This window comes from Equus asinus, chromosome 26 (assembly GCF_041296235.1).
Source record: "Equus asinus isolate D_3611 breed Donkey chromosome 26, EquAss-T2T_v2, whole genome shotgun sequence".
NCBI lineage: Eukaryota > Metazoa > Chordata > Mammalia > Perissodactyla > Equidae > Equus > Equus asinus.
In genome coordinates, this window is record NC_091815.1 from 41,196,074 (window position 1) to 41,219,251 (window position 23,178).

At 41.2% G+C, this 23,178-nt stretch overlaps 1 pseudogene; it reads left to right on the plus strand.

Annotated features, from left to right (window-relative positions):
• The first annotated feature begins 505 nt into the window (after positions 1-505).
• LOC123281214 (zinc finger protein 211-like) lies at positions 506-22,041 on the plus strand (annotated as a pseudogene).
• Positions 22,042-23,178: the final 1,137 nt, after the last annotated feature.

Below are 23,178 nucleotides of genomic sequence, written 5' to 3' on the forward strand. Positions count from 1 at the left end.
CTTGCCAGAACATAGAGATACTCACAAAGCTGACTCTAGTGCTTCAGGTTTCATATATATGAAGAACAATAAGATGATCTTTATTAGTTTACAGATAAAAATGTACATATTTTATGTCTGAATGAATTTATGGAATGATCTGTCCACTTGTATCTGTAGCCTCTGGGAGCGTCTAAAATATTTTTAGTTTCTGGGAGCTGCTGAGCTCCATGGGGCCTAAAATAATGATTCTAAAAACTTTTGCTGATCGCTTGCAGACAACGCTCCCCACACACGTGCGTGCAGCCCCTTGTTCAAGAAGTAGCGAAGGCCTCTCCCAACCTATCAGAACCCTCGCCGTGCTTCCGGGCCTTTGGGAAGGTCCAGTTGAGAGCTCTGGGAACTACACTACGCAGAGGACTCTGCGCCGAGAGACATCAGGATTAAGCCAATGAAGGATCAGGATAAAGACGGTTGTGTGCGTACGCATCGCGGGGGGGGGGGGGGGGGGGTGTGGGGTGGGACTTCCGGCATTCTGCTGGTGGTGCTCATTTTGGCTGCTCGCGGGTCTGTTTTCGCTGGAGCGCCGGGTCGGGGCTGAGGGGACGACGAGGAGGCGCGGGAGGAGGCGCCGTCCCCGCGGCCCAGGCGGCTCTGAGGCTCGGCGACGCCGCCCGGGGCCCCGCGCCAGGCCCGGGCCAGGGAGCGCCGCGCCCGGCGCCTCGTCTCCCGCCGCTCCCGGCTGCGCTCCGCCCCCGAGGCCGATGGCGGCGGCCGCGCGGAGGGAGCCGGCTCAGGTGAGCGCTCGGCTCCGGCCCGCCCCGCCCGCAGCGCAGCCCGAGCTCCAGCCCGAGGGCGGGCGCTGCTCCCGGGCCTGCAGCCCAGGCCCCGGGGCCGGGCCGGGGAGGCGCTCGTGGGGCCGGGCTGCGGGCGAGGGTCCCGGGCGGAGGGGCCCCGGGTCCACGTTGTGTCCGCAGGGAACAGTGTGAGGTGGGGTCCAGCCTGGACTGGCAGGGGAGGGGCTGCTCCTTCAGTCCGAGGGGCTTCAGCCGGGAGGGCTGTGAACAGAGAGGGACGCGGTGCGTGTTGGGGTTTAAAAAGTTCTCCAAGAGCTGCTCGGAGAGAACGGACAGGAAGGGGTCGTGAGGACGGTGAGGTTCAGGGAGTGGAGTCTTCGTCCATAATAGAACTTGGAAGAGGTAGCGCTGAGGAGTGAAACACAGAGTCTAGGCATTCAGCCCAAGGTCACTTTGTCTCCAGGGCTGGGCAGAGGTACAGGGGAGATTTGAGCTCACTGAAACACCCCGTGGTTCCAGCTTCTGTGGCTTGCTTCTGCCCACCAGTCCCTGTGGCTGAAGAAGCATTTGTGGAACCTACACAGGGAAGTGGAGAGTGTGCCAGGCCCTCACTGATTGAGACGCCACCTATATGAGCTTTGGGATTGTGGTGTCCTGGGGCTCTTTGCGTTCTCCTAGCCCTTGGTTTTGGGGACCTGGGAGAAATCCCCGAGACTCCTGCTGAGGGCTGTTTGGAGGAGTTCCTGTTTCTGGCCACCAGTGGAAAGAGTTAGAGAAGATCTTCCCAGGAACAGGTACCAACATATGCAAATACTTGGTACTGTGGCTGAGCTGGGAACAGGGTATAGTAGGTCTCCTTTCAGGTAGGAGCAAAGAGCAGGGGGACAGGAATCAGTCGTGTAATGTGGTTGCCTGAGAGGCTGAGCATCTATTTTGGAGGTAATGGGAGATTTGGAACAGAGGAGGGAGGTGATCTTACTCAGATGTGAACAGATTCCATCTGGTTGCAGAGTGGAAAACAGACTTTGGAGGTGAGGGAGGAGGCTACTGTAATAGTTCAGATGAGTGCTTATGGACCAGATTGGTGATCGTGGAGGTGGGAGAAATGGTTGGATTCTGGATCCATTTTTCTAAGGATAGTTACCCAGATTTCCTGATTTTAAAGGTAAGAAAGAGAAAGGCAAGAGTTAGAGATGACAGTAAAGTTTTGGTTCTAGCAGATAGAGGGATGGGGAAGCTTCAGGTGGGATAATCAGTAGTAGGAGTGATTTTCATGGGGATTATTGGGAGTTTTGTTTTTGGCCATATTAAGATTCTGAGGTATTTTGGAGAACAAATGAGTGGAGGCATTAAGTGGGCAGCTGGACCCAGAGGTCTGGAAATCTGAGGAGGGGTTCAGCATGGAGACATCCAAAAGTGGTGGCTATTGTATGTTCCAGGGTGGAGCTGTGATTCATATTTAGAAGAGGAATTCAGGTCATGGTGGTAATGCTATTAGTGGGTCATAAAGAAGAGTGTGAGTTGTGAGGACCAGGTCTATTGCTTGGGCACGTGGTTGGGGTTATCAGCATCATAAACACACATGGGAGAGAAGTAGCTGTGAAAGGAGTATGTGTGGGGAGGACAGTCTTGACAGGTGGCAAAGACTTCCAAGGGGAGAGTAAACATGAGGCAGGTTTGGAGGCACAGGACAAATTGAGATAAGATGGATTTACTAGAATTTTATGGTGAGCTTTGATGGGATTTGGGGAGTGTTTCAGTCTTGCTGGTGGATAAGGTCATGGGCAAATGTGCTCATCTGTGAGAATCACTATGCCTGGTGTGAGTACCAGTGTTGCTGGGCTTACAATGAAGGTTATGTGGAGAGAAGAGGATCGTGGCTGCTGAGGGGGCAGCAAATGCAGAGTAGAAGGGGAAGAGGGCCATGGGTATCTGAAATTCACATTTGGGTGTGTGTGACTAATGTTGAAACAAGGACTAGAGAGAGGCAGAGAGTCCTTCAAAGCAGCATCCAGGGTTCCCCCTGGTGTTGAGATCTGTTGGATGTCTTGGGTAGTGCTGGATCATGTTTGAATTTGCCAAGCTCTCTCAATGCCATGTGCTAAGTCCATGTGTGAGTCCAGGGAGATGACTCTGGTGTGGGGCAGGGAGTTGGCAGTGACTGTGGGAGGCAACTGTGGGGTCTGAAGATGTGAGAGAGGTGCTTGTAGAGAGAGAGCGAGCGTGAATTGATGGCCTCTGAGCCCTGGTACTGAAGACTTAAGGGTGATGTGTGACCCATATGGAAGACCCCAAGGAAATTGCCTGGAAGGAAGGTATGGGGCCCTGCAGTCCTGTCCCTGACCTTGGATGGCCTCTTTCTGCCTACCTGCCTGTAGTTCCTGAGGGCTGGGTACATTGATTAATGGAAGCATAAGGAGAGAGCAGCACCAGTCACATCAGTTCCTGGTATCTCCTCTAAGGTGAGGAGCTTGGGAGGAGGATGGGCATGGGGTAGATGTCAAGGGGATGGATTGTGTGTCCTCAGGAGAGAGGCTGTGGTTTCATCTGTCCTCATCATGACAGGGCAATGTGACTTGGGAGGATGTGGCTGTGTACTTCTCCTGGGAGGAATGGAGGCTCCTTGATGAGGCTCAGAGACACCTGTACCAGGATGTGATGCTGGAGAACTTGGCACTCATATCCTCACTAGGTAAGACTCCTTCCCCGTGACCTAAGATAGACTTTGCCTTTCTGCTTTTCCCTAGGGGCTGCTCTGTCCTTACATCCAGACCATGGCACTCCTTCCTTTCCTAGTTCTGTGGGTCATTGCTGTGTTGCTAGGGCTGGAGTGTTTGTACTGCCCTCTTCTCTCTCTGCAGCCCCAATACCTGCTACCCTGAGGCCTAATAGGGAAGGATTTTGGGTAATCCTTCTGCGTAGTCTTGCAATCAGCCAGATGGATCCCACCTCACTTGCCCCCTCCCCAGCTGGGTGACTTTCCAGATCCATGGTACCTACATAGTTCAGGTTTTGTTCTTTTCTTCCAACTAACAGTTCTTCATGCCTGCCTGTGCTGGAAATTGCCATCACTGACATGGTCACTACTTACATGCACCTCAGGCTGTTCAAATAATCTCATCTGAGGTTATTTTTGTAACATTTAGTTTTCTTTCCTGTGGTCTGTCATGTGGTAAGTTGCTCTGGGCTGGCACTAGGCACTTACCTGTCCTGCCTTTCTCTTAGGACTTACATTATCCAAGTCCTGTATAATTGCTCAACTCAGGTTGGGAGGGGAGAGAGTTCTGGGTGCTTCATAAAATGGATATCACTCCCACCATGGCAAGATGGGCTAGAGGGGGCCTGGCCCTGCTGAGTGGCAGCTGAGGGAGGACATGACATCAAGGGTTCTGTTCACGTTATACTAGGAACCTGTTCTAACTAGTGTTTTGGTGCCATTGCTGGTGGCCTCACCTCATTTCTAACTCTCTTTCCCCATTCTTTATACTTGGCCAACTTGTCATTTATATTCTACTTCTAGCCCCTGGCTGTTCCCAACTTGCCTGCCTTCACTGGTTACCCGTTCCTCTCCACTGCTGCCTCTGCAGTGTTCTCCAACATTGGCTCATGCATAACAGGTGGTGTGCATATATCCTTAATAGTCCTTGACCACCAGCTACTCATTTACAATCAGATTCTTCTGTTCCTGGACAAAAACTTCTGCACAATGCTCCCATGGCAGCAGCAACTAAGGCCCTGCTGAAGGTGATTCTCAGAGGAATAAGTTGGAAACTCTGCCTGCCTCTCCCTCACTTTATGCGTCCCTTGCTTAATGCCATTCGTATTGTGAGGCCTCCCTATTTCTGTGACCTTTTATTAGAGTCCTAGTACTGTAGAGCAGCCCTTTATCCTCACTCCAACTCCCTCATCCTGAAAACAACCTCATGCATTCATTCTTTAGTATGTCAGACACATATTTGTGATGTGGTTGCCACTTGTCCCCAAAGACAACGTGTATTTCACTGGCATTTCTCTGTTTTCAGGTTGTTTGTGTGGCATAGAGAATGAGGATGCACCTTCTGGACAGAGTGTTTCTCTGGAAAGAATGCCACAAATCAGGGCTTCGAAGCCAGATCAGTCAACTCAGAAGGCTCATCTTTGTGAGATGTGTGTTCCTGTCATGAAAGATATTTTGTACCTGACTGAGCATCAAGGAATATATATTGGACAGAAATCTTACACATGTGTGGTATGTGGGAAACAATTCTGTTTCCGTGTGGATCTTCACCAACACCAGAAGGAGCACAGTAGGAAAAAACCCTACAGCAAGGCCGTAGACAGGGCCTCCTTTGTGAAGAGCTATGGAAGCCATTCGTCACGGAATCCTTTCACCTGTCGAGAGGTTGGAAAGGACTTCTTGGTCAACGGGGGCCTTCTCCAGCACCAGGCTACTCCCAAAGCGATACTGAGTATACATAACAGTACTGAGCTTGAGGAGGCTCTTCACAGTGGAAAAAGTCCTTACAAGTGTGGTGAATGTGGGAAAGCCTTCCGCCGCAAATGTACGCTTATTCAGCACCAGAGAATCCACACTGGAGAAGGACTGTATGAGTGCAGTGAATGTGGGAAAACCTTCAGTTACAAGCACACGTTTGTTCAGCATAAGACAGTCCACACTGGAGAAAGGCCTTTTGGGTGTAGTGAATGTGAGAAGTCCTTCAGGTTCAAATATAAACTTGTTCAGCACCAGCGTATCCACACAGGAGAAAGACCTTATGAGTGCAGTGAATGTGGGAAAGCTTTTGGGTGCAAATCCAAACTTGTTCGGCACCAGAGAATTCACACTGGAGCAAGGCCTTATGAGTGTGCTGAATGTGGTAAATTCTTTAGACAAAGTTCCAGCCTTGTTCAACATCAGAGAATTCACACTGGAGCAAGGCCTTATGAATGTGGTGAATGTGGGAAATCTTTTAGCCAAAGCTCCATCCTCATTCAGCACCGGAGAGTTCACACTGGAGAAAGGCCATATGAGTGCAGTGAATGTGGGAAATCCTTTAGATAAAGCTCTAGCCTCATTCAACACAGAAGAGTTCATACAGGAGCAAGGCCTTATGAGTGCAGCGAATGTGGGAAATCCTTTAGCCAAAGCTTCAGCCTCATTCTACATCGGAGAATTCACACTGGAGAAAGGCCTTATGAGTGCAGTGAATGTGGAAAGTCCTTTAGCCAAAACTACAGCCTCATTCAACACCATAAACTTCACACTAGGTAAAGGCCTCAAGAGTGCAGCCAACATGAGAAAGCATACTGTTAACAGTCTCCTCTGATTCAATGCCAAAAACTTCACAACCAGGATAATTTTCTGAATTTGGCAAATGTGGGAAAGCCTTTAGCCAAAGATCTAAACTCATTGAGCATGAGAAATACTGCATAAGCTATTGGCCTTAGATCTTCGGGGAATGTGCTATCTCTTTGTTTAGTGTGATGTCACTAGAGAGCCTCTGTGAGGAGCTGTCCGCCATGAGTTCCAGGTATGTGAGAAGTTTTCAGGAGCTGCATTTCATATTTTAACCCGCTCAGGACCCTTGCCACTGCCAGGTGCTATGGTAGAAGTTGTCTCACCTCTACCACCTGGCAGGTCCTTGTGGCATGCATCATTCACCACAGCATGCTCAGAGAAGACAGATGTTTGTGTTCTCTCTGACAGGTTTTGGTGTGGACCTGACCTACTTTGGGCCCAAGGACCCAGTCTGGGAACTGCTGGTGGCTTGTAAAGTTTTACTTCCTTCATGGCATCGTTGGTCTTGTGTGATTTTTTTTTTTTTTTGATAGATTTTCTAGTCCCCAAGTCACTGACCTTTGATCTCTTTGCGTCACATTGCTCTAGTTTGTGCAATAATAAAAGTCTTATTGTTTAAGTCACCTTTAATCTGAAGAAGTTTATTCACTGTATGGGATGGGTTGAAAACAGAATTGAGCTCTGCCAGTGTGAAGGGGTAGATAACTTTCATGAGGGCCTGGGAGGAGACAGTATGATGTCAGAGAATACGTCTCTCTACAGTTGTTGCATAATCTGCATTTCCATCTGTGGTAGAATAAAAAAGTAAATATTTGGTATTTGTCCAAGTTCCTGGCACAGAGCTTCTAAAACCCTTGGAATTTCCTGAGTGATAAGAGTGTCTTTTGTATGATAATGAGATGACTCATGGTGGAGGCCAGTAAAGAGCTTCAGGATGAGAGCTGGTCACCAAACATTAGAAGGTTAGAACTTTAAGCTTCACCCCTGACATCTGGGGAGAAGGAGCTGAAGATGGAGTTCAGTCACCAATGGCTAATGATTTAGTCAACCATGCCGGTATAATGACACCTTGATAAAAATCCCTAAACAGTGGGGTTTGAGGAGCTTCCCTAGAGCCATGTAACTCCCTGGGCTCAGCAATCACTGCTGTAACATTTACTGCTCCTGTTGGCTAAAAAAAACTCAATATTTTGGTTAGTACTGGTTAGTCTACTAATTTCCACCACCTTCAAACCTCATGTCACTTAGTTGAGGAATGTCCAGATAATCTAGGACTTGTAGCCTGAGTTGTCCTAATTATCTCTAAATAGTTCAGTCCATCTACTCAAAGAGCTGTCATCACTGATCTATCCCTTAAAATCTTCCCAAATTCTGGTCAAGGACTTTACATGAATCCCTCAGCTGTCATCTGTTCTGGCACCCCCTTCCCCTCTTCTGTTCCTTGCCTGTGCAGTTTGGTATTCCTTGCTCATTATATTCACTAAAATCGTAAGAATGCCAAATAAATCTATCTATTACTTTATAAAGTTCCTCCAGGATTACTTCTGTCTATATTAACATTCTGCCACCTTTACACAGAATAGAAAATTATTTGATTCTTTTTTGACAACACCCTCTGCCTCCTAAATCTAAAATAAATCTCTTGTGGGCTCCATTCTGTTGAAATGGAAATGATGCCTCCCCTCAGTTTAGGGTCAATCCCTCCTTTAATGCCGCCTAAGGATGACTTCCCCATGTCTTAGCTTCTGAGGGGTTTTGTTCTTGGTTTATCAAATTTCTTGACTAATAAGCCACCCACCACTGATCTTTAGTCTCTTAATCTCTTTTACAAGTAACATTGATAGATTTCGTGTACTTCATGAAATAACTACCCTTCACTCTATGATCTAGTACATTTTCTGTTCTACCATTTCTCTCCCTCACTCTTTATGGTTAGACTTTTATGAACTTTTTCTCTCTGTTTCTGTTACCTCAACTCCTGTGTAGTCATATGCTGCATAATGATATTTCAGTCAATGATGGACTGTATTTCCCATGGTGGTCCCATAAGGTAGTACCATATAGCTTACTGTGTAGTAGACACATTTCTCAGAATGTAGCCCCATTGTTAAGTGACACACGACTAGTTCTCATTCAAATGAGAGTTTTTATCTTCACAACTTTGTCATTAATGAATTTCTAAACAATAATGAAAATCTAAGATTTTCCTTAAAGTTATTTTCATTGGCTTTTGACAACACTGATTTTTTTTGTGTATTCTTAACTGAATATAATGGCTTTAGAAAAAAAACGCATTCCCTTAATACTGTGAAGAACAAGAGCTCAATCCTCAGTCATTTCTCTCTTTGTGGTCTATACACATTCTCTTGGTGATCTTGTGCAATGACGTGGTTGTAAATATAAGCTCAAAACTTCCAAGTGTGTATCTCCTTCCAGAAATCCGGTGATAATTATCTAATGATCTATCTGCAACCTATTCCTGGACATCTAGTAGATACCACGGACTTAACACCTTCACACTTCTCCTGAGCTTTCTTTTTTAAAAAAAATTTTTGGTAGGGGCTGGCCGGGTGGCGCAGTGGTTAAGTTTGCACGTTCTTCTTGGCGGCCCGGGGTTCGCCGGTTCGGATCCTGGCTGCAGACATGGCACCACTTGGCAAAGGCCATGCTGTGGTAGGCGTTCCACGTATAAAGTAGAGGAAGATGGGCATGGATGTTAGCTCACGGCCTGTCTTCCTCAGCAAAAAGAGGAGGATTGGCAGTAGTTAGCTCAGGGCTAATCTTCCTCAAAAAAAAAAAAATTTAAACTTTATTTTTTTAGAGCAGTTTTAGGTTCACAGCAAAATTGATAGGAAGGTGCAGAGATTTCCCATATACCTCATGCCCGCACATGCATAGCCTCCCCCATTATCAACATCCCCCATTAGAGTGGTATATTTGTTACAACTGGTGAACCTCCAGTGACATCACCCAAAGACCCTGGTTTGCTTTAGGGTTCACTCTTGGTGTACATTTTATGGGTTTGAATAAAGGTATAGTGACATGTACCATTATAGTTCAATGCATACAGATTAGTTTCACTGCCCTAAGATTTCTCCATATCATTGCCCTAAAAATTCTCCACCTATTCATCCCTCCCTCCCTCTTAACCCCTCACAACCACTGATCTTTATACTGTCTCCATAGTTTCACCTTTTCCAGAATGTCATATAGTTGGAATCATACAGTATATAGCCTTTTCAGTTTGACTTAGTAATATGCAGTTAAGTTTCTTCTATGTCTTTTCATGGCTTGATAGCTCACTTCTTTTTAGTGCTGAATAATATTCTATTTTCTGGATGTACCACAGTTTGTTTATCCATTCACCTACTGAAGGACATCTTGGTTGCTTCCTAGTTTTGGCAATTTTGAATAAAGCCACTATAAATAGATATGTGCAGATTTTTGTGTGGACATAAATTTTCAGCTTCCTTGGGTAAATACCAAGGGATGCGATTGCTGGATTGTATGGTAAGTGTATGTTTAGATTTGTAAAAACCTGCCAGACTGTCTTCCAAAGTGGCTGTACCATTTTCCATCCCCACCAGCAATGATGAGAGTTCCTATTACTCCACATCCTCACCAGCAATTCCTGTTGTCAGTGTGAGCTTTCTTTTAACTCTGCTCTGGCCACAGCTTTCTAAAAATCTAAGGGTCATCCTTGACTCATTTTTCTCATACCTCAGAACCAGGCCTACAGAAAATCTGATTGGGTCTGCTTTCAATATACATCATGAATCTGACCACTTTTCATCACCATGCCTGCCCCCAGCCCAATTAGAGCCACCATCCTCTACCTCGGTTTCTGCATCTATCTGATCTTCTTTATCCCATGCTTATTCTTTTTCAGTCTATTCTCAACTCTCCAGCCAACATGACCCTTTCAAAGTATGAATCAGGTAATGTCCATCTTTTTTTTCCCCCTTGAGAAAGATTTGCTCTAAGCTAACATCTGTTACCAATCTTCCCCTCTCTTTTTTTTCCCCCAAAGCCCCAGTACATAGATGTATATTCTAGTTGTAAGTCGTTCTAGTTCTGTGTGAGCTGCTACCACAGTATGGCTACCGACAGATGAGTAATGTGGTTCCATTCCCAGGAACTGAACCCAGGCCGCCAAAGTGGAGCACACTGAGCTTTAACCACCAGGCCATCAAGGCTGGCTCAGGTAATGTCCATCCTTGATCAAAACCCTGGAAAGGCTCCTCATTTTACTTAGAGAAAATTCCAAATTTTTACAAGACCCTGAGGAGCTTCACAGGTCTCTAGCCCGTTTTCCTCTTGAACCTCTTTTAAACTCTGCCTTCCTCACTCATCTAGTTCCGTGGGCATCAGCACCTGGCTTTGCATGTGATATGACCCTGGCTGATCCCTGTGCTTGTATCATATGCACAAAAATGCCACATGGCTCAATTCTTCACCTTTTTTCAAGTCTTGCCTGAAGTATCCACTTGTCCATGAGGTCTCCTGTTACTACCCCATTTAATATTGCACCCTCTCGTTCCCTGCTCTTCCCCAAATCCAACTTTTGTCCCCCCAGGGCACCAATCATCATATAGCATGTTGTATACCTTATTCACTATTGTCTAATGTCTGCTTTTCTCAACTTCAATAGAACAAGTTCTTCCCCCCACACACCTCATACATCACATACACGGAGAATAATGTGTGATGTACTTTAGGTGCTTTTTATTGAAATTTTTATTGAACATTTCAATAAAAGTGTTTATTGAGGTATTTATTGAAGTAGGAAATAAAAGTTGCCTCACTTTCTTCATGTTCATTTGTAACACTTTGTCAATTATTACTTAATAGTTCTTTTCCTCTGCCTTCTAGGCTACAATTGGGCAGTGTCCTCAGAAATGAAAAAGAATTGTATTTGGGAGGCAAAATCCTCAGGTTGGCCAGAAACGCAGTGCAACCTTGGGCTAAGCTTCTTTCTCTTATTTCATATACCTTAGTGTCCTTGTCTCATCTGTCTTCTCCACCTGATACTTTTCAGACAACTTAACTTTGTTTTCCCCTAGATGTTCCTGCTTCTCTTTCTTTCTAAAGTAATTAATCACTACTAATAGCTTCTAGTAATTTGTACATTTTACAATTTTTTTTTCTAGAGATAATCTCCAGTCCCCATGCAGACACTGTCCCTGTACTTCCAGGTGAAATGATAATCACTCCCCAGAAGGGAGATGAGATCATGGAACCCACACCTTTATCTCAGAGATAAGATGCCCCCTTTACACACATGCTCCAAATCTGACCACGACGCCTGCTGTCCCAGCACGGAATGACATTTGGTAAGTAGAACTTACTTTTATATAAAAGAGAGATTCTTAGAGAAATATGATATTGCTTAGAAAACATTTTAAGAAGTATTATGTGTAAATATAATCTTATTTCCTGAGGTGAGAACATGGACACAAATATATGCAGAAGGGATATTTTCTGAGGGTTCCCAAAAAGTGGAGACCCAACATTCCTGTCCCTGGGCTCTCTGACGTCTGTCCTCTGCCTTCTCTGTCATAGCCCTCTCTGAATTTCTGGGGTTAGGGAGCAGGAATCATCAGATAATATTACCACATTAAATTCTACATGTGACCTTGTGATTTAACTGGTGGTAAAGGTTCTTTGATACTCCCCTGATATTAGCAGCTGCTTTGAATCCATTGTAGTTTCTAAAGTCATTACCCAAACTCAACTCACAAGCAGTAATAACTTGGTCTGTTCTAGCCACCAAGATCCCAGTCAGAGGAGCTGTTGGTAGGGATTATCCTGCCACTTTCCCAGGAAGTAAAATATGCTTCCTCATTGTGCCTTCACAGAAAGCAATTTGATCAAAGAAATGACATGGGACTTTATTTGTACATGAATGTCTGCATTTCTTAAAGGACATGTAGGACCAGAATTCACAGAATGTTTGTGTCCACGTTATTTACCCAAACTCTGTTGTTCTCCCTCCTGCTCAATTGAAATATGTAGTTGTTATTAAAATTCATTTTTATGATTTATCTTTATTATGATTATGATTCATGGGCAATCCTCATATCTCTTTCTCTTAGTTGAATTTGTTAATGAATTTTGTGTTTTTTTGAGGAAGATTAGCTCTGAGCTGACATCTGCCCCCAATCCTCCTCTTTTTGCTGAGGAAGACTGGCCCTGAGCTAACATCCATGCCCATGTGTGTTTTTTTAAAATTTTACCAGTTATTTCCTAAATTTTTCAATTGGTGTTATAAATCCTCTACTTTTTTTCCTAAGGAATAATTTAACAAAGTTATGTGCATATATATAAAATAAATGTTCTTTTCTCCTTCACTGTCCCACTTCCCTAAACTCACGACACTGGGTTAATGATCTGTTATCAATTATTGTATATCCTTCCAGAAATGTTTTGATTCATTAGCATTTACTTTTCTTAATTAATCTGTATTTTACCAAGATTCCAATGTTTCCCAAACTTTAATGCCATTACACAATTTATTATATTTTAATAATTTATTGCCTATTAATGTAAATAAGTGAAATATTTTTACAAAAATGAAGACAGTTCTTGTGTGATGAATCCTAATTTAATTGTCTGGAAAACATCTAACATTCAGGTGGTATTAGATATAAAAAATTGATATCAGGGCCAGCCGGTGGCAAAGTGATTAAGTTTGTGTGTTCCACTTTGGTGGCCCGGGTTCACAGGTTTGGATCCTGGGCACAGACCTATCATCACTCATCAAACCATACTGTGGCAGCACCCCACATAAAATAGAGGAAGGTTGGCACAGATGTTCACTCAACAACAATCTTCCTCAAGCAAAAAGAGGAAGATTGGCAATGGATGTTAGCTCAGGGCCAACCTTCCCCACAAAAAAATAAATAAAAATTGATATCTAATTAAATGTGGATAACGAAAAAAGACATTTTTATCTAATAATATTTTATAAACCAGAAAGATCCTACTCTTAAACCGTTATACACATTTTCCAACTGGGAAACCATAATTAATTCATTTTATGTTTCTCTAGATAAGGTCATGTGAGATTCCAATAAGACCATTTATTACTCAGAGTGAGGATGTGAACTTGAATTAAATATTTGGCAAATGAGTGTATTTTTACATATAAATGGTGTCTCCTTTTAAATTTATTATTCATTTGCCTGATAATTTCTAAGAAAAACCACATTTTATATTTGTTTTCTCTTCAGAAATGCTTATTTGTATAACTTTCAGTGTTAGAAAATATGTGATCATTTGGCTCATTGAGTAGGGTGAGCTCTTAGAATATAATTGATGGCCTCCCCTTTCCGTGGTTCTTATGTAAAGTATTTTCCATTATTTTGTGCATTTTTACATTGTAACTTTTTCATGCCTTTCATTTATATAAGTTGTATATTTTCACATATTCTAATAAGTTTAAAGTACTGTATGTCTTCTGTTTTATACATTGCTTAGTAAGTACTTAGCACAATCATGATTTCAAAGAATATATACACTCCCATAGGGTTTATTTGTTAGATTTAGATTTTTGTATTTATATACGTTTTTATTTTAAAAATTTTAAAGATTCTATTTTTTTCTGTTTTCTCCCCAAAGTTCCCCGGTACGTAGTTGTATATTCTTAGTTGTGGGTCCTTCTAGTTGTGGCATGTGGGACACTGCCTCAGTGTGGTTTGATGAGCAGTGCCATGTCCGCGCCCAGGATTCGAACTGACGAAACACTGGGCCGCCTGCAGCGGAGCGCGCAAACTTAACCACTCGGCCACGGGGCCAGCCCCTATTTTTAAAATTTTAAAACGTATATAAATGTTTTTGTCTGAATGGCATGCAGTAGAAATTTAGCTTTATTTTTCAAATGTATGTAAATATTTTAATAACATGTATTGAATAAACTTTCATTTTCCAACTAATTTTTAAGTTCATTTTTACTCACACTAAGTTCTTACTGTTTTTCATACCTGTAAATTTTTGTCTATCTTATATATAAAAAAATCTATCCAATTTTATCTCTCTCTTTCTATTTACCTGCATATCTCCCTACATATCAAATACTTTGCAACGTTTTGTACATCTGTTCATAATCTATTCCATCGCCTCAATTTGACTCTCTAATTATTGGCTAAAACAAGATATAATTGCATTTTTTTTAATAACTGATAGAATTAATCCTCGCATTAAACTCAATTTCATTTATTTCTTTTCTTTTTTACTAGCTCAGGAAACTTGTAAATATTATTATTTGGATATAAGTTACAGTATTTGAGCATACTTTTATTTATTTTGTGGATTTATTTACAATGTTAAAGCTTCCCATGTGGGACCATGGCTTGTTTCTGCTTTATTTAGATCTTTTTTTAAGTCATGCATTTTCTTTCAATGTTTCTTCTACATTTCTGTGATTTTATGGTTGAATCACATAATTAAGCATATCTTTCATAATATTTTTTGCTCGTCATATTTTTAAACACCATCTCTAGAAAAAATTCTAAATTACTACTTTTAAAAATTTTTATTTTTCCTTTTTCTCCCCAAAGCCCCTTGTTACAAAGTTGTATATTTTTAGTTGTGGGTCCTTCTAGTTGTGGCATGTGGGATGCCACCTCAGCGTGGCTTGATGAGGGGCACCATGTCCACGCCCAGGATCCAAACTGGCAAAACCCTGGGCCGCAGAAGCGGAGCGTGTGAACTTAACAACTCAGCCACCGGGGTGGCTCCAATTACTACTTGTTAAACATAGCATTTGTATATATATTAAATACTAGTATTAATAAGAATTCATTTTATTTATAGCGTTTAGCAATTATGCACCTGCATCCTTTCTGAATGTTAGGCATGTGATTTTGTGATTTCCATAAATACATCCAGGACTGTATTTCATCTTATTGATGGACTATGCCTGAAATATACTGAACAAAAATGGTGGCATGCAGCATTGCGATCTTATTTCTGACCAATTTTTAAGTGCTACTAATATTTAACCACTGTAATACAAAAAGAAAAAATAAAAGAAAGGCAAAACAACCAATACCCAGTAATTTTGGAAGAAATAAAAGTTGTGCATGAGGTGGTGTCCCCTTAGTAAACTGCATCTTTATTGCTAAGGCCTGTGACTGGGAGCCCAGGTATTACTCCTAAACAATAGATGTGTTTTGCCTGCCTGTATAGTGTTTTCATTGGAAGCTGATTTTTGTAAAAATTGAGAATATTGCAGAAACCAACCTGGATTTGTTGGTGTGATAATACAAGTAAAAAATTGCTCAGAGCAGAAAACACCAACCTACTTGGTTGGGTCTTGCGTTCTGTACTTTGCAACTCTACTTTTGTGGCTGGCTTTGCTTTTTTCACTTCCTTCTGATAATGAAGACATTTAAATTGTTAGTGCTGGCTTAGGAAAAATGGTGAGGAAAAGACTAAATATGAAGAGATTTCAGTGAACGCTTATCTGAAAATAACAGGGTTAAGTATGCAAAATAAAGTATGGTGCTGTAGAGAATAAAAGAACAAAGTTATAGCAAACGGTCAACAAACTCAGTATTTGTCAATTATTGCAACAAATACTTTCCAACTTTAATGCAGACCTTTTCAAACATCTACAAAAGAGAAGAGGGTAAAGGTACAAACCACATGAACCCATCACACAGATACAACAGAAATCACCCAGAGTCACAATCATTTTTAATCCATGAACCTCCCTCATCTCCCCTCCAGCAAATATTTGTAGGTTCTTGTATTTCCCTGTGGACCTCTGGACCCACCCATTAGGACATTCATCATGTACCTGTCACCTATGGGGTCCTACAGTCATATAATTATTGCCTCAATTTAGGTCATGTTCCACTTCTATTCCCCTTTTCTTTCATTATGTTTTTATTAGAAAGTTCATGGAGGAAAAGTTTAGATAGAAAAAAAGATCTTAATTCATTCCCCTTTATTTTCCCCTTTTTTAGTGTGTTGTTTTGGTCTTCTATCATCCTCCGAATGTAAGGTTATTTTTTAAAAATAGTGGTAGGGGCCGGCCCCGTGGCCGAGTGGTTAAGTTCTCACGCTCCACTTCGGCGGCCCAGGGTTTCACTGGTTTGAAGCCTGTGTGTGGACATGGCACCACTCATCAAGCCATGCTGAGGTGGCGTCCCACATGCCACAACTAGAAGGACCCACAACTAAAAAATACACAACTATGTACAGGGGGGCTTTGGGGAGAAAAAGAAAAAATAAAATCTTTAAAATAGTGATAAAAATGTATTTTTAAAACATGTTTATTTGTTTTAATTCTTTAATGAATTTAATTCTTTAATCACTATTTGATGCTGAAAATGTTATACGCTTTGCCACTGGGAATCCTTCATGTTAACTTTTGGGTCCTGTTTACATAACACCAGTGGTTTGGGGTGGCTCCTTTGTTTTCTTATACAGTAGGAATTCTGAGATCATTTTCTATACCTTCTACCCTAGATGTGAATTCATTCATTTCTTTAGCAAGCTCTGAAATATTTTAATAAAATGGTATGTGTACACTATATGTGTGTGTATATATATAATTACAGAATTAAGATACCAATTATTTTACTCAATATTATAACTGCAATAATTTGCTCTTATTTTGTTCACATATTTTTTAATATAGAATATATGTTCAAATTATGGTGTTTAAAACACAATAGAAGTAATTTCTTTTGGCTAAACCTGAATTTGGCACACATTTAGGTTTATTTATTTATTTTTTTGTTTTTATGTCTGAGTTGTTTTATAATATTTTTGTGACCATATTTAGTTAGAACGTGTAAAAAATTTCAAACCAAAGTCATAAACCAGATATATTGAGAGCAGTCTAACTTCATACTTTCTCTTCTACCCTGTCTCCACTGTCACCTACAGGTACTCATTTTTATAATTTTTAAATGCATTCTTCTATTTAAAAAATAGAACCATATACACATAGGAAAATGGATAATATATTAGTTATACTCCCTTTATTAGGAAAATAAGGCTAACTGCACACAATATTTTGACACTTTCTATTTTTCACTTAGTTGTATGTCCTGGAAATGCAGCAGTAGAGAGAACTTTACTCATCATGGCTGCCTAGTGCTCCATCGTGAAGATGTGCTATGATTCATTCAATCAGTCTCCCATTGTTTGACATTGGGTTCGTTCCAATCTTTGTTATTACAAATAATTCTGCAGGAAATTGTTTTGCACATATGAAACGTATGTGTAAATAGTCATATTGAGTTGAAAAATTATGTGATCAAAGAAATTTTCTTGTTATAGTGAGAGTAATCCAATTTTCTATTTAGGCTCCAAATTCCTGTGATTTGAATAAAATCAGCCACCAATATCCCCTTTAAATTGATGAAATGGTTTCTACTACCCTAAATTTGGAAATTATTTTCCTCACTCGGACTGGAGTTGGGATCTTTGGAAATTCCACACTTTTTTTGTCTTTGTATCTTTACTTTGCTCACTAGGCACATATTGAGACCCACAGACTTGATTCTCATCCAGCTAGTCATAGCTAACAACTTGGTTCTTTTTAATAAAGGCATTCCTTGGGCAATGGCAACATTTGAGTTGAAATATTTCCTGGATGATGTTGGATGTAAACTTGTCTTCTGTTTCCCACAGAGTGGCTAAAGGCATTTCCCTCAGCACCACCTGCCTCCTCAGTGGCTTCCAGACCATTAAGCTCAACCCCAATACCTCTAAGTGGATAGAGCTCAAGAGTAGAATCCCAAAGTGCATTGGCTTCTGCTGTTTCCTCTGCTGGATCCTGCCTCTCCTATTAAATATTTTTATTTCTATGAATGTTACTGGACCAAGAAAGAAAACATGTATGGAGAAAATTTGTGGATACTGTAATTCACCAATTCCAAACAAATTTGTAGTCTCACTACATTCAGTCATGTTCTCCTTCATTGATGTTACATGTTTGGGCTTCATGGCCTGGTCTAATAGCTCCATCGTCCTTGTCCTGCACAGGCACAAGCAGCGAGTCCAACCAATTCACAGCAACAGCCTTTCCCCAAGAACTTCCCATAAGGCCAGAGCCACGTTCACCATCCTGTTCTTGTGAGCATATTCGTCTCCTTTTATTTTCTTTCTTCCATTTTGTCTTTTTGGGTAACACTGATTGTGAAGCCAAGCCATGGGCTAATGAACACCTCTGCACTGATGTCTTCATGCTTCCAACATTTAGCCCCTTTGTGCTCCTTGGCAGTGACACCTTGCCTCTCAGTTCTGCTCTGCCTTCTGGGGAAGAAAAATAATTTTTCCAAGTATGGTTTCTGGACAGTAAGTTCCCTCTAGAACATCCTATCATTCATTTAATCAACGTTTGTATATTCGTAGGCTTGTGTTTTATGCCATATAATCTGTCACCACGTTGGGATTAAGTATGGGATAACAGCAAAAATAACCCTGGCCTCATACTGCTTTTAAAATTGCCAAAAAATGAACATGGCGTAAATAACAACTCAAAGAGGACTTTCCAAAATTGTGTAATGCTATTCACTAGAGAATATCAGGCAGTAATGATAATGACCGGGAGATTTTCAGGGTTTGGAAATTCTGGAGTAGAAACTCACTGTTGATTCAAACTTTGAAGTGACATCCAAAAGATTTATTTGCATTGTCAAAGCATGTTGAGTGAAAGGTGTTTCAAGTGAAAAGAAAATGACCTGGGAATACCCTGAATTGGTATGGCACAGGTGAACTTCAAAGAGTTAAAGAAAGTTCCTGGCATTTGGCAAAAAGTATCTCGTATTCAGTGTGGCAGGAAAGGAAAGTAGGAGATATCTTCTGGCAGGTGTTGGAGGTCATGTCAATAATCAAAACTTATCATAGGCAAGATCATGGATCTCTGAAAATTTTTGTCCAGTCAGTGAAATAATCAAAATTGCTCGTGATAAAATAATAAATGACTCAATTAAAATAAATTTATTTTGATACACGTTATAGTTTAGCACTCTTTTACCTTAGTTAACAATATTTTTTTCATTTAAAAAAATAAGGGGCTGGCCCGGTGGTGCAGCGGTTAAGTGCGCACGTTCCGCTTCTCAGCAGCCCAGGGTTCCCCGGTTCGGATGCCAGGTGCGGATATGGCACCGCTTGGCAAAAGCCATGCTGTGGTAGGCGTCCCACATATAAAGTGGAGGAGGATGAGCATGGATGTTAGCTCAGGGCCGATCTTCCTCAGCAGAAAGAGGAGGATTGGCAGTAGTTAGCTCAGAGCTAATCTTCCTCAAAAAAATAAAAATAAAAAAAATAAGTAGTAAAATAATTTCCGATTTACCGATATTTAGGAGTCAGATCTGACAAAGAGTCTCTTCTTGACCAAACTTTAGTCAGACTCCTCTGAATCCTCTTCCCAAATAGGTTTCAACTTTTGAACTTTGGTGACCAACTTTACATTGCTCAATTGTAGCAAGAATTCTATCAACTGAGTTTAGCCAGAATCCACCCCCCTTAATATCTGATCACCCTTGGTGTCTGATCAATTTCTTCCTCCCCACCATCCTCCAGGTGATAGCTGACCACCCTGTTCTACCTTCAGCAAGAGTCCTTTTAGGTCAGTTTAGCAAGAATCCTCCTTTACCCCTCAGATTTCCTCTTAGTAATTTTCCATCCACTCACCCCTACCCTGCTCCTTGGCTATAAATCCCTACTTGTTCACTCTGTATTTGGAATTGAGCAGGGTTCTATACTGAGGTCTATTTCCCCCCATTGCAGTTGTTCCTGATTAAAACCTGCTTTTACCACTTTAACTATTGTCCCGCTCTGGTTTTCTTTAACAAATATTGAAAACTATTATTTTTTACTAAATAAAATTAATTTTTAGGAAATTTTGTCAGTCATTGGTACTTAAAGGAAACTTTTGAAGAGTTTCATTTTCATTTCACCTGTATTTTTCCATTTTTAATAATCATTTGACTTTTATTAACACTAGCTTTACAAACATAATACTAGATCATTAAAAAGTATCTTATGTGGCTAAACATACAATTTTGCACTTCTATGATGTCTATTTAGTTGAAATTGTATTGAAAATTTGTTAGATTTTTGAAAATGTCTCATGTAAAATACAGTTTAACATATATAAATATAAAATCTGTACCTGAGTTATCTCAATATCATTTTAATACAATATATTTAGATAACATGGTTGTTATGAATGATAAATTATGATGAAATAAATTTCTGGCCTTTAATAACTTAAGAGAAACTCTGTGTCTCATAGAAAGAGCTATTTCTTTTTTTCTTTGGCCTGTGGTCCTCTAGTTGAAAATCTGCACATTTTCTTTAAGGAATTTAATTTGTATTAATATTTTTCATGGGCTCGAGGTTTTACATAAGCACTCAGTGGCTTACCTTGAATGGGGCTCTACTACTTAGTAAAGTAGAATCTTTAAATGCTTCCTGAACAAAACTGTGTGCTCTATATTGTCCCAGGGCGAAGTACCAGGCAAGTAGAGACCACTCCTATAACCCAAAACCCAGTGGAATTGTTGGAACTAGCCCATCCTCAACTGTTTACTTTGCCATGCCTTGCCTTTCCTGCAGAAGACACAATAAAGCCTCTGGCCTAGGCTTTCCCTTGGCTCCTGCCTCTGCCCCCTAACCAAAAACTGGTACTCCTTCTCTGGCTTTGCATGGTATGCTGTGCCTCTCGTTTCGAGGGGAAGTGTGAGTAACATTAGACTTTTCTTTCAATGACATCTACCTATCCATGTTGTCACTCAGTCACCTTTATAAATTAAGACCCAGGCACATATCAGCCTCCCTTGGCTGCATAATATTACATCTCACCCTCCCACTTCTCAGTGCCTTCACCTTCTCTCTTTTCTGTTGTGCCTACTGTAGGGGGGAAGAATATTCCTTTACCCTCTAGGTTATTCTGGCTGATCTAAGAATTAAATTGACATGAGACAGAATAACAGGAGAAAATCAAACAAACTTAATAACATGTATACATGGGAGAAACCCAGGAAAACTGAGTTACTCCACAAAATGGCTGAAGCCACCACCTTAAATACCATCTTCAGCTAAAGACAAAGGAGGATGTTGAGGGTAATGATTTGGGACTTTGAAGAGGAGGAAGGCAATTCACATGGAGATGGAAAAGTAAAAGTTTGGTAAACAAATATTTGCCATGCCTTGCAAAGACAATGTGACATGGGAGGACTTTGATCAAATGGGCCTTGCTAGGTTCCTCCTTATCTACTTTACCTAGGTTATTTTGTATTATAGGTATCTATGGCAATAGCTCCTTCCTAAAACAGGCCTTCAATCTTAAATTCTTTTAGGTAGTTAGGGGGAAGGTCAAAGTTTCTTCCTGAGTCTTTTGTTCTTAGAAATAAGCCAAAGAGACACATTTTGGGGTGGTAAATTCTGATCCCCCACTCTACCATATTCTAACATTGTATACAATTCAATACTTTTTTTTTTTTCGTGTTTCTTCCTCTGTCTTTCTTGATTACAGTGTAAGCTCCTTGATGGCTGGGATCTTTATTTCTTGTTTTCAAATTCGTTCCACATAGGATAGTGCCTGAAGTCCCGTAGGTGTTCATTGACTATTTGTTAGAGACGTGAATAAGCATGATTTACAGTATCCCTGTTCATCTTCACCATTCTGGGTACACTTTCTAAATGTTTTCTTTATTCTCTCTCAAAGCAGATATTCAGTGTTTTCAAGAATGAAAAGAAATTACATTTTGGAGACTGAACCCTGCTATCATCAAGGTTCCAGCACAGCCATGTGCTCAGCTTCATTCTCTCACTTCTCAGACTTCAGTGTCTCCAGCTCAAATTTTCCTGACATCTTAACTGTTTTTGCCTGTCACAGATATGTTCCCCAGAGCCGTTTTTGCATTTATCTGTGAATAACTACAGAGTTGTTAACTTTCAGCAATTTGAACAATTCACAAATGTTTTTCTTCCTTCCTTCCTTCTTTCTCTTCCCTCCTTCCTTCCTTCCTTTCTTTCTATCCCTCTCTCTTTCTTTCTTCTCCTTCTCTGCCTCCTCCTTCATCTTTTTCTCCTCTCTCTCTTTTTCTTTTACCATAAATAATCTCAACTCCCAATTCAGACACTGTCTCTGTAATTGCAAATGAAATGAGAATTACTTTGCAGCAAAGAAATGAGATCATAATATTCCAAATTTTTATTTCTGGGTTCAGATGTCGCCTTTGCACATTTCCTGTCACTAGGACCATGTCAGCCACTGTCCTGGCATACAAAAGCATTTATAATGGTTCTTTTCAGATAGGTGGAATGTTCCTAAAAGGAAATAAATATATCTCAGCTTTTAGGCTAAGAAATATCATTTGGATTAAAGAGTGCTGCTCCCTGGGTTGGACACCATCAGTGATTATACAGGTGTTGATGCAAATAATCAATAATCATTCTATAGTAGAGAGTTTTATTTGAGCCAAACTGAGGACTATAGCCTGGGAATGCAAAGTGCTCTGGAGCAGAGTGGTTTTCAGCACAACTATATCCAATTTTCAAAGAGACGTACATCAAGCATGACCAGGGGTGCATTCTTTCAAGGGTTCGTGGAGATATTTAGCTACAGATTAGCCCATACACAGCATACGCAGCGAGTCAACATGGCCTTGGTGCTGTGGGAAAGGAGGCATTCAGTCTTATCTTTAAAGAGTGCTGGCGTCAAGGGAAGGGAGGCATAAATTTTTAATCTGCAAAGAGTACATTCTTTACGTTAGGGTAACGATTAAAGCAGAGGTACAATGTATGTTTGATAGGCCATAAGTCAGGCTGCTCTGGTTAAAATAAAACTCAGGCCAAATCAGGTTCAAACCAGAATGGCTTCCCCATATACTTGAAAATGTAAAAATTGTTTTATATCAGAAGTAGGAAAGATGGCTTCCTTAACCTGTTTCAAAGTAGCCCAATAACCTTCCTCGTCTTCCTCCCAATGGCCCTGTCTGGAGTAGTTTCTGAGGAAACCAGAGGAAGAGCTCCAGTTAGTCCACTTGCTTCAAGGCGCTGGATATCACTCCTTCTTCCACTCCATACCCTCCTTGTCTGGAGGCAGTTCTCTCTTACACGGGACCCAACTGAAGTGCACAAAACTGACTTAAA